Below are 12,756 nucleotides of genomic sequence, written 5' to 3' on the forward strand. Positions count from 1 at the left end.
TTTTCAGCTCTGTTTCAATTTTGTCTTTGAGAGCAACAGACACTTTCCTGGGTGCATGGATGACTGGACTGACATCTGGATCTGTCTTGATGTGATACAGTCCAGGTAAACAGCCTAATCCAGTGAAGAGATCCTCATATTCACTAAGAATGTCACTCTCCGTTTCAAGCACATGCAGTCTTTTGACAAGACCCATTTCCTCACATGACTCTCCTCCCAGAATTGCAGGTGCCTTGTTCTTTATGACTTCAAACTCTATATCATAGTTTTTATCTTTGTATTGACATGTCAACACAATCTTCGTGAATTACACATTTTTGGATAATATTTTTTTCTGTAGCAGGCTTTGCACACTTGTCCATAAGCAGGAAATTTTCTTGGCTCATGCTTGTAGCCACATCTAGAGCAGTTTCCTTGATTTCTCATCTTTATGCTCTGTGACTTTAGTCCATCATCTTTCTTTCTCTCATGTTGTTTTTGCTTGGTGACTTTATGAACAGGAATTTCAACCTCCTCATGCAGACTTTTGAGCTGACTCCGGCTTAACTCACTGGCTCTACAAATGTCTATTGCTTTTTGTAGCGTGAGGTCAGGTTCTCGTAATAGTCGTCCTCAAACTTGATCATCCATTATCCCACAAACGACTCTATCCCGTATCAGTGAGTCAGTGAGATGCTCAAACTCACAGTCTCTTGCTTTATTTTTTAAATCAGTCACATACGCATCCACAGTTTCTGATTTTCTTTGCAGGCGTGTGAAGAACAGGTGTCTCAAATATGTCACATTTTTTCTTGGCTCACAATGTCGCCTGAACATCTCTTTCATCACATCGTAGTCATCGACGTCTTCATCAAAGTCAAAGGTGTTGAATACCTTAATTGCTTCGTCCCCGGCCACGTGCAGGAATGTGGCTCTTTTCACCGCGTCGGAGTTTTCATCGATTCCGCTGGCGACAAGGAAAAGTTCAAATCTCTGGATCCAGACCCTCCAATTTTCCGCTAGATTTCCTTCTAGACCTAGTGAAGTCTGTGGTTTCATCTGCTCCATTTTCTTCCTCTTTCCTGCTAAGTTTCTTCATTTCTGACACCATGTAATATACAACGTGTACGGGTCAAGTTTTTAGTTTACCGTTTGTTTATTTAGCTGTCTTTTACTGCATCACAACAGTACAACTCAAATCTCACAGCGAGACCTGTGGACACAAAATGTATAACAACTCCAATACACTACATAAATAAAGACATTCCGATTTCTGGAGTCACCAGGGAAATGCGTGGTGAAAAAAAAAAGAAAGCGCTGTGCTACACTGAGATGGAGTCTGAGATTTTAATGACGGAGTATGAAGATTATACGTCCATCAAAAAAGTAACACGGCTGCATCATCAAGAGAGAGTTTCTGCTTGGAGAAAGATAACAGACAAAGTAAACGCACGAGTTTCTGATCTTGTTTCCATTTCCTTGTGACACATATATATATATAACTTATCCAATTTTGTCACCTTAAATGAATTACTTCTATTGGTAACAAGTAATTGAGTTAAATGTATTCAACCTAATTTCTTACATCTATAGAACTCAATAATTGTTTATACACTCAGATTTACATATTTATCTAACATCCTGTGACGTCATTTCCGGGTGAGCTATTCCCAGTGCTAGTCGTGTGTGACTCCTGTCCTCTTGTTTGGCATTAGCCTGACTACTATTGCTTACTCTAAGGCAGTGTTTTTCAACCTTTTCTGAGCCACGGCACACTTTAACCTTAAAAAAAATCCCGCGGCACACCAGGATCCAAAAATTTAAAAAAAAAAAAAAAAAAAAACGGAGAAACTCATAGTCTGTATTGATCTACAGCCCCTCCACAATCTCACATGCATTTTTTGGATAATTGTTGCAGAAAAAGCTGGAAACTGCAGCTGTTTTTTTCTAAAAGATGCAATAAAAGTTAAGTTAGAAGATGTAAAAACAGTTTGATGTGTGTTCGTTGATTTCAAGACGTTTAACAACAGATCTCCTTGAGCGCTGTCACTCTCACAACCCAATGCATCATGGGAGATGTAGTGCATTAAATGGCCGGCGGAGATTGCGTCTCTGAGCTTCCTTGTTTTGTTCACTTGTTCCACTGTCTGACATCGGATTCTGTGGAAAGCTGCACCGATAAAGACGAGCTTTAGCTGGTATTTTTGTTAGAACTGAGCGACTTTACGAGCTAAATCGGGACAAGGAAGTGAAGACTTTAACCACTTCTGATTGGTCAGACTGATGACATGTGATTAAGCTCCCCAAGAATGATTGGTGGAGACAGTTAAAGGGGCGGGACTTTTCCAAAATACAGCCGGAGTTGCCGCTGAATCGCGGTACGTCATTCTTATCAAAATGTCTTTAATAAAATAAAATAAACGCAAAGAAAAAGTATTTTACGATCTTTTATATTCCTAAATCCTCAGTGTTTTATCAGGGCCTGTTTGGATGAACAGAGAGCTGAAATCCTGGAGATGGGAAATGTTTAATTTTTCAGTTAATGAGGGCAATTTCCCACGGCACACTTGACCATCTCCCACGGCACACTAGTGTGCCGCGGCACACTGGTTGAAAAACACTGCTCTAAGGGTTATCTGGGTTAATATTCACATCTAGTACCTTTTATTAGCAAATTCACCACTGTTAAACCGCTTGCTGTTCACTTTCTCATTTTGCTAAATAGACCACTTCTCTTTACCTAAACACCGCTAGCCTTAGCTTAGAACCTAGCATGGCCACCACTCCTTCCGCTTCTCCTCCTCTCTCCTGCCCCATGTGCCATATGTTTAGTGATGACCCTGCCTCCTTTAGTGAAAGTAGCGGTAGGTGTGTTAGGTGTAGTCTTGTGTTAGACTTGGAGGCCAGGCTGGAGCAGTTAGAAGCGCGGCTCCGCACAGTGGAAGCTAAGCCGGCTAGCCAGGTCGTTACTCGTAGCGCGGGCCGCGCTACCAGGGCTAACTTAGTTAGCACCCCAACGTCCTCCCAACAGCCGGGAGACAGTCAGGGGTTTGTACCGGTTGGGAGGAAACATAGTGCTAAACGCAAAAACTTAGAGCACCCGAGACTCCACGTTAGTAATAGGTTCTCCCCCCTCAGCGACACACCCGCTGAACCCTCAACTCTGGTTATAGGCTCTTCTGAAGTTAGAAACGTGGAGCTCCCAGCGGCTACAGTCAGGTGTTATCCGGGGGCCAGAGTTGGTGACATCGAGGGGAACCTTAGGATGTTAGCTCAGAGTAAGTCCAGGTTCCGTCGAGTCGTGATTCACGCAGGCGGTAATGATGCCCGACGGAGACAGTCAGAGGTGGTTAAGTTAAACGTAACTTCGGTGTGTAAACTGGCAAAGACGATGTCCGACACTGTAATTTTCTCTGGTCCCCTGCAGAACTTAGTCAGTGATGAAATGTACAGCCGCTTTTCATCATTTAACCGCTGGCTTTCTAGATGGTGCCCAGAAAACGGCGTTGGTTTTGTGGATAACTGGAGCGCGTTTTGGGGGAAGCCCGGTCTCATGCGGAGAGACGGCGTCCATCCCACCCGGGACGGTGCCGCTCTTCTTTCTAGAAACATTTCTGCTAGCCTTAGTCTGTTAACCTGACAATCCAGAGACGAGACCCGGGCGCAGAGCAGCAGTGTAAAACGCTCCTCTGAGCCTCCCTTAGGGTTAGTGCCGGTGCAAAACCCATGCAGGGAAAGTCAAGCAGGTCCTAGCTTTAGCTTATGTGCTGAAAGACAAATCAAAGGAGCGCGTCATAGAAACCTTAAAGTGACAGACAGCAGTTCTCACAAGCAGAATTATGATGTCATTAAATGCGGTTTATTAAACATTCGATCCATTTCCTCCAAGTCCTTCTTAGTCAATGAGTTAATCATTGATAACAACCTTAGTCTTTTAGCCTTAACAGAAACTTGGCTCCAACAGGATGACTATGTTAGATTGAATGAAGCAACCCCCCCCACTTATGCTAACTATCAGAAATCCAGGATTTCAGGGAAAGGAGGTGGTTTGGCAGTAATATCACAGTCTAGCTTACTTCTCAGCCCTAAAGTTAAAAATGCTTATAATTCATTTGAAAGCATCATATTGTCTTTAAGTCACCCTAACAGGAAAACTCGAAAACCTGTTTTACTCATAATTATTTATCGCCCCCCCCGGCCCATATTCAGAATTTTTAACTGAGTTTTCCGACTTCCTATCGACTATTGTCTTAGATTCTGATCAAATTATAATATTAGGGGATTTTAATATTCATGTTGATGACCCCAGTGACTGCCTAGGAAAGGCTTTTGCAGCTTTATTAGATGATGTTGGTTTCACCCAAAGTGTGAATGAACCCACTCACTGTCATAAGCACACCCTGGACCTTGTTCTAACCCATGGTATAGAGATCAGCCAGCTGAGTGTCCTTCCTCTTAACCCCATCATTTCTGATCACTTTATGATTACCTTCCAGTTTACACTGGAACATCCTTCTGTCCCAGCGAATAAGAAACAGCTTAGAAGAACCTTAACTGACCGTTCTGTGTCTGAGTTTAAACACACAGTTCAGCCAGTACTTAGTGATATTCTGAGAAAATACTCTGAGACCAGCTCCCATAGCATCAGTCCTAGTATAAATGACCACTTTGTTAATGATGCCTTACAAGCCCTCAGGAGTACACTCGATGTTGTTGCCCCCTTGAAACCTAAGTTCGTCAGACAAAACCGAGTAGCGCCGTGGTTTAACGCTGAAACTCGTTCTCTTAAACAAGAAACCCGTAAGTTGGAAAGAGAATGGCGCCGCTCCGGTTCAGAGCAGTCTCTGGAAATCTGGAAACAAAGCCTAGTAAATTATAAAAAAGCTCTGCGGAGAGCTAGAAGCCAGTACTATTCAACCTTAATATCAGAGAATGGAAACAATCCAAGATTTCTTTTTAGCACTATTGCTAGATTAACTCGCAGTCAGAGCTCAGTAGAACCACATGTTCCTGTTTCTCTCAGCTCTGATGATTTTCTTACATTTTTCGATAGTAAAATCTCAAATATTAGACATAAGTTAAATCAAGTTATTCCTACTATCAGCCCAGAACAGGCTGAAGTGGTAGAAATGGAGGCATCCATAGAAACCTCTGTAACATTAGACTGCTTCACTGCTGTGGATCAAGCGGAAATAACATCAATTATTACGTCCTCCAAATCCTCAACGTGTCTGTTAGACCCAATTCCCACTAGACTTTTTAAAGAAACTATTACCCTAATTAATGATCCCATATTAACAATGATAAATGCCTCTCTGGAAACGGGTTACGTGCCACAGTCTTTTAAATATGCAGTTGTTAAACCTCTTCTAAAAAAGCCCAGTTTGGATCCTAGCATCTTGGCCAACTATAGACCGATATCAAACCTGCCCTTTATTTCTAAAATCCTAGAAAGAGTTGTAGTTAAGCAGCTTTACTGCCACCTACAGGACAACTGCCTCTTTGAAGACTTTCAGTCGGGGTTTAGACCCCACCACAGTACGGAAACTGCACTAGTTAGAGTCTCTAATGACTTGTTATTGGCCTCAGAAAAGGGACTACTTTCTATTCTGGTCCTGTTGGACCTCAGTGCTGCCTTTGACACTATCGACCACGGTATTTTACTCCATAGATTAGAGCAGGACATAGGGATCAGAGGATCTGCTCTCCAGTGGTTTAAATCCTATCTGTCCGATAGGTATCAGTTCGTTAATGTAAATGGACATTCCTCTCAGTGCACTCGAGTCAACTATGGAGTCCCACAGGGCTTAGTCTTGGGACCCATCCTGTTTACGCTTTATATGCTACCCCTAGGAAACATAATCAGAAAACACAGCATTAATTTCCATTGCTATGCCGACGATACGCAGTTGTATTTATCCATGAAGCCTGACCAGAATGACCAGATAGAGAAACTGAACGCCTGCATCAGTGACATCAAGACCTGGATGACAATTAATTACCTCCTCTTGAACCCAAAAAAACTGAGGTCATTATACTTGGTCCTAAAAACCTCAGAGATACTCTGTCTGATCAGATAGTCTCCCTGGATGGCATAAGTATAGCCCCCAATTCCACAGTTAGAAACCTTGGGGTTTTACTTGACCAGGATTTATCATTTAAGGCTCATATATCCCAGGCGTGTAGAACTGCCTTTTTTCACCTGCGGAATATTGCTAAGATCAGAAATATACTTTCTAAGAGTGATGCTGAAAAACTCATCCATGCATTTGTTACGTCGAGGCTGGATTACTGTAACTCTTTGTTAGCAGCGTGTCCTAAGAGTTCCTTAAGAAGTCTCCAGCTTGTTCAGAACGCAGCAGCTAGATTGTTAGCAGTACTAGCAGAAGAGATCACATCACTCCTGTGTTAGTTTCACTTCACTGGATCCCAGTTGATTCTAGAATCAAGTTCAAGATCCTCCTGTTAACCTATAAGGCCTTACATGGAATGGCCCCGTCCTATATTAAGGACCTCATAGTCCCTTACCATCCAATGAGAACACTTCGCTCGCAAAATGCAGGACTGCTTGTGGTTCCTAGAATTAGTAAAAGTACGGTTGGAGGTAGAGCGTTTAGTCACCAAGCCCCTGTCTTATGGAATAAACTCCCAGCTCATGTAAGAGAGGCCGACTCAGTTTCTACATTCAAAGCTAGACTGAAAACATTCCTCTGTGGACAGGCTTATTGTCAGACTAGTTAGTATTCAGACATTATTTAACTTAATGTTAATTTGTTTAAATTAAACTTAATAACTATTTATTTTAAAAGGCTGCTAGAAGTTGAAGCTGGGGTAACTATGGTGCACTGGGGTTCTGTCTTCCTTTCTTTTATACTTCTACGCTTCCTCTCCTCCATTCCTGATCATAATTTATCATTTAGTTCTCCATGCCTCTGTTTGGTGCAGTGATTCATGTATTGTCCCTCTTTTCCTCTCCCCTCCTGGGGAGTGGGAGTGCTTCCAGACTCCAGTTGGCTCATCTGTGCTCCAGTTCCTGACCGTCTACCTCGCCTTTGCTCCCGCTCCTTCACCTGGCTGTGGTTCCTGTCTCTGGCTCATCTCTGGCTCGTCTCTGCTCTGTACCTGACTGGGGTTCCTGTCTCCGGCTCGACTCGCGCCTTTGACTGTCCCCCCAACCACGACTGGATGAAGCTCGTCTGCTGGACTTTAAATATGTAGTTGTAGATTTAGATAAGTTAATTCTTCTCTCAGAGTTCTGGTAAATCGCCTGTCCGTCCTGGGGGAGGATCCCTCCTTCATGTGGGCACCCCTGAGGTTTCTTCGTTTTTTCCGGAATCCGTTTTTTTTGGGAGTTTTTCCTAACCGCGAAGGGGGGTCTAAGGGCAGGGATGCCAGTATAGCTTAGTCAGTTTGTTAGTCCATTTTAGTATTTTCCTATTGAACTCTTTGTATTCATGATCCTTTTGAGTTCATGTTTTACTTCAAAGCCCATCGAGACGACTGTTGTTGTGATTTTGGGCTATACAAATAAAATTGAATTGAATTGAATTGAAAGTGTCATATTACTCCAATTCAATTAATCTTTTTTCCATCTTAATTTATTATATTTCTTGAACTCTCATATGTCTAAGTTTGAGCCGGCAGATATACTAATTTTTATGACAACAAAAAGGACGGGAAAAAAATGCACGGGGTGCAAAAAAGCAGTGAGTAATTAACCATCATTGTCATTACAGCATTACATGGTAGGGCAAAGGGAATGATATCCCACAATTCCTTGCTGTGTCGATCTAACAGCAGCACCAAAGTTACACTTAATTGAATTAATTTAAATGAAAGTAAAATAACTGTCTGACAACTATATGTTATTTTAAAGCTGACTTAAGAAAAAACTGATTTATCTTAACTGAAGCAAATAATGAAGTTAGATCAAAGTAAAAAGTTTATCTTTCCAACATCCATATGTGGTCTTATCACCCTCTCATCGTGGAAAAAATATTATTTGAGCTTCTTCATCCACTAAATCATCTTCAAAAGGACACGCCATGCTGCTTCACCTCTCTGTAAACAAACTAACCTTCAACTAAACCTGCTCAAGACCAGGTTATGTTCAGAGCATGAGTTGCTATGGCAACTTGACCTACCCTGAAACATACCTCCATTTCTGGAACCGAAAGCTGAGGTTATCAACTTCCTTAGCCTCAAACTTACCGTGGGAGCTAGCATAACCTGCTTTCTTCTTCTTGCTTCCCAGCCTCTCAGCATCCTTGGCAGAGAGGTGGCAGAGGTAGAGGAGTACAAGTACTTGGGAGTTATCATCGACAACAGACTGAGCTGGAAGAGCAACAGCACTGCTGTGAATCAGAAGGCCAGCAGCAGACTCCATTTCCTGAGGAGGCTGAGGTCCTTCAACGTGTGCAGCAAGATGCTTGAGATGTTCTACCAGTCTGTTGTGGCCAGCACTCTGTTCTTCTCGGTGGTCTGCTGGGGGGGCAGCATATCTGCTAGGGACAGCAATAGACTGAACAAACTGATCCGAAGAGCTGGCTCTGTAATTGGTTGCAAAATGGACACGTTTGAATCTGTGATGGAGAGGAGGACTTTAAATAAACTGGTATCCATCATGGATAATCCTGAGCATCCTCTCCATCCTGTACTGGACGGTCAGCGGAGCTCCTTCTCCAACAGACTAAGGCAGCTTCGCTGTCACACAAACCGCTTCAGGAGATCTTTCATTCCTCACTCCATTGGACTCTATAACTTGTCATCCATGTGCAATAGATAAAGTCATTTATGGTCCGTCTATTTTCTCTCTCCTGATGTAGCATGCAATACGACTGTGCTAATTCACTGATGTTTCTTTCCGATTGATTGTTTTGGTTCTCTGTCATCTATTGTGTGTAAGTTTGTATCTTGAGCCTAACGCCGACGCTGCAACAACTGAATTTCCCAAGCTGGAATCAATAAAGTATCTTTATCTTTTATCTTATCTTCTGGAACACCCCCCAGAAGGTTTCAGCACCACCATCCGGACAGCTCCCACTGCATGTTCTCCTTTAAACCCAGCCGGGCTCCAACCAAGAGTTTGGGAAGAAATCAGGAGAAACTGGAGAACGGAGGAGGAGATCTGAGGATCTCTGCAGAGAGAAGGTGTGGAGAAAAGACAGACGTGCAATGTAGCCAGTTCTCTGACCGAGTCCTCATGAGAAACACGCTACATGTGTCAAGCAGGACAGACGTGGGATTAAAGGGGAGGAGGAGATCTGAGGATCTCTCCAGAGAGATTACCAGGTTGAGTTTGTGTATGTGGTCTTCTGATCTATGTCAATATTATTTTTATTCTCTGTCTGATTTTGAGAAACTCCCTGAACATCTTTAGTTCCAGCAGACGCCTTCACAGATGAAACACTGGATCTGTTGATCAGTTCTCTCAGACATTTTTTGGCTTTTCTCACTGTGATTCATTAAAAGGGAAGGGATGATGTTCAACGGTCAGATAGAGAACCTCTGATGAACATCTAGAAACCACCTCTGTTGCTAAATCTGACATGACTGTCAGTCTGAACATGATTCTTCATTTCTAACAGTCAGGCTGAAGAGAGGAAACCTGAAGGAAACAGTTTTGCTGAGAAACTTTTCTCCTGAATGTGGAACTTCTTCCTCATCTTCACTTCCCTTTCTCTGATCTGCATCTGTCCCTGCAGACGTTTCCTGTCCGTCTGCTCTCTATAAAGAGCCTGTGAGATCTTCAGAGACTGAAGACCTTCAGCAGCTGACGCCTCAGAGGTCCTCCTGCCTGAACCAGCGTGGGTCCAGCGTCCCGTTCTGAAGCTCCTGAAGAACCAGAGACTGTGGGTGAGACCATCAGCCATCAGTTCACTCTCCAGAAAGTCTGGAGTTCCTTTCAGACCTTTCAGTTTGAGGGACTTTGAAAGTGTCCTTAGAAAACTGCTTTATCTGCTGGTTCCTTCTTCTGAACGGAGACAGACAGACGTTTAGAACAGAAGGTCCTGGTCCTTCTTTGGGGATGAAACAGGGAATTCCAGGAATGTCATGGTTTCTGCAGAAACGCCATCCATCACTGTGATCCTGGTCCCATTAGGATCTCTAGACGTGTTGGTTTCTGCTAAACGCTTTCTGGAAGAAAGTGTTGAGGATCTGCAGCTGCTTTGGTAGAAAAGCTGAAAAACCAACAGATGTTGTTGTTTCTGCTTCCAGGTGACCATGAAGATCCTGCTGAGCTGTTTGCTGATCTTCATGCTCTTTGCTGGCTCATCACTGGCTACATATGAAAGTTTTTGCAGGAAGCACATAGACAAAGACATGACAGACATGGTAACAATGGTAAACAACAAATGTGACTCAGTGATAAAAGACAAGAACATTTACGACAACAACAACTGTAAAAGAATCAACACTTTCATTGCCTCTGACCTGGCTGAAGTCGAAAAAATCTGTACAAGTGAGGGAACCCTAAACAGTCAAAGTCAAATGATGGAGAGCAAGAAAATGTTCACACTCATCAACTGCAAACTGAAGGACAACAATGCCAAGAAACCCAACTGCCAATATGAAGGCATTCTCCTGACTAACAGGAAGCTGTTGGTCCAGTGTGACAACAACAACCGGCCTGTTCACTTTGGTGGTTACATAGCAGAGCCTGGTTTCTGATGTCTGGATTCCTGAGGCGACAGTGAAATGTCCTGCTGACCTCCTCTGAATCCCACTGAACATCTGGCTTTACTGCAGCAGAGCCGCTTATCTAGATCAGCTGATCCTGTTCTGTGCTGCTCACAGTTTGCATTCCTGTACTCTGCTTGCTCCAACTCCAAACAAAGAGGAGTTCTGCTTTCATCAATAAAAGTATCAAGTTGACTCACAAGGACTCAGTTATTGACCCACATTTGGAATCCTGATCAGTTCAGAACTAGGACTTCTGTAGAGCCAGTATCTATGGTCCCAATGATGGATCAATAAACCTGCAGGAATGAGTCTAAACCTTTAAACTCTGCAGAAAGCTGTGGAGGCTTAGAATGACCTCACTCCCACTAACAGATTACAATCCTGTCATTTCTAATGGAAACTTTCCTTTTCTGATGGAAACATGTTTGACTTCCACCAACAGAAAGAAATGTCCTTCAAATGTTTCAGAAACGTATTCCTACTCTTTGCTCATTTATGTCCATAAATGTCCATTTTCTAACTAAATCCCACATTTTTCTTTATTTTGTGGATGTCAGACTAAATGTAGAAAAACAAAAAGCTCTAAAGTCCATGAATTTGTTCTCAACATCAAACTGTTTCAATGTTAAATCCGTGATGTTTGATGTGGTTTTAAATCCTCATTGTGTGTTTTTTTCATTCATACTCTGGTATTTTAGTTCATCATTCCGTGTTTTAACATCAATGTTCCATACCTGATGCATTAGAGTTTCAGGAAGGGCGCCCTCTGCTGGCAGACTGCAGAGCTGAAGCTGCTGGATGTTCAGCTCCACGGAAATACCCGATCTTCTCCGAATGTGGCCGATCCGGTTTGTGACGTCACGGGACTTTCGTTTGACTTCTGGTCTTGAAGGAAAACTTGAACTGAGTCAATGTTCTCTTTGACAAGAATATCTTATGTCTCTTCATTTACTATCCTCACCGGAGGAAACAAGCGCTTGTCACCCAGAAATTCCAGCACACCTGCATTCCCACAATCCTTTGCGAACAAAGCAGCCAGTGAAAAAGCGCGATGACGTCATGACGTCTTCTCCATGTCAGAGCTCAGGACTCACACCAGCAACCTGCATTGTCCACAGGAACCAACCTGGACCTGGACTTGGATCCAACAGTGTTTGCTCCAGGAGTGACAGATCTAAGGATACAAATCCAGACTTCAAAGACATCCATTCAGGACTGGAACAGGAAGTGTTTGTCAGAGTGAAAGGAGGCTGGATTCTAGTTCAGATGATCTGTAGTTTTAGGTAAGGTTGTCAGGTTTTGGTGAGAACTCGTGCAGCAGTGTTCTGGAGGAGCTGAAGGTTCTTAATGTTACTTTTTGGAATACCAGCAAGCACGGCATTGCAGTAATCAGTTTTAAAAACATGCATTTGCATCTCCATATTAGCAAGAGAGAGCAGTGGGTGGACCCTAGCTAGATTTCTAAGATGATAAAAAACAGTTTTAACCATCTTTTTTAAGTTAGCTTAGAGTCAAAGATAACACCCAGGTTTCTGACTGTTTCTGAATGGCTTAATAAAGGTTCCTTTACCATCAGAAACGGTTTCTCTCTCTTGGCTTCAGGACTGATAACAAAATTTTAAGTTTTTTTCCTGGTTGAGCTACAGAAAATAATTTGTCATCCATAATTTCATATCTAAAATACAGTTACAAAGTTCTTCTATTGGTCTTGTGTCATCAGGAGACATAGCTATGTACAGCTGGGTATCATCAGCATAGCTATGAAAACTGATGTTGTGGCTCCTGATGACATTCCCAGGAGGAAGCATGTAAATGTTAAAAAGCAAGGGGCCGAGGATGGAACCTTGAGGCACACCACATTTAATTTCATGGACCCCTGAAAAGTCCATGCTTACCAAGAAGTTTCTCTCCATGAAGTACGATTCGAACCACTTGAGAACAGTTCCTGAAGGACTTTTAAGTCTGTTTACAAGGATCAGGTGATCAACAGTATCAGAAGCTGCACTTAGATCTAGTAGAACTAGTACTGAGATCTGACTTGAACCGGAAATCATTAACGATTTTTTACACGGCTGTCTCAGTACTGTGGTTCGT

The sequence above is a fragment of the Oryzias latipes genome, chromosome 2 (assembly GCF_053564925.1).
Source record: "Oryzias latipes strain Hd-rR chromosome 2, Olatipes_Hd-rR_3.1".
NCBI classification, from domain to species: Eukaryota; Metazoa; Chordata; class Actinopteri; order Beloniformes; family Adrianichthyidae; genus Oryzias; species Oryzias latipes.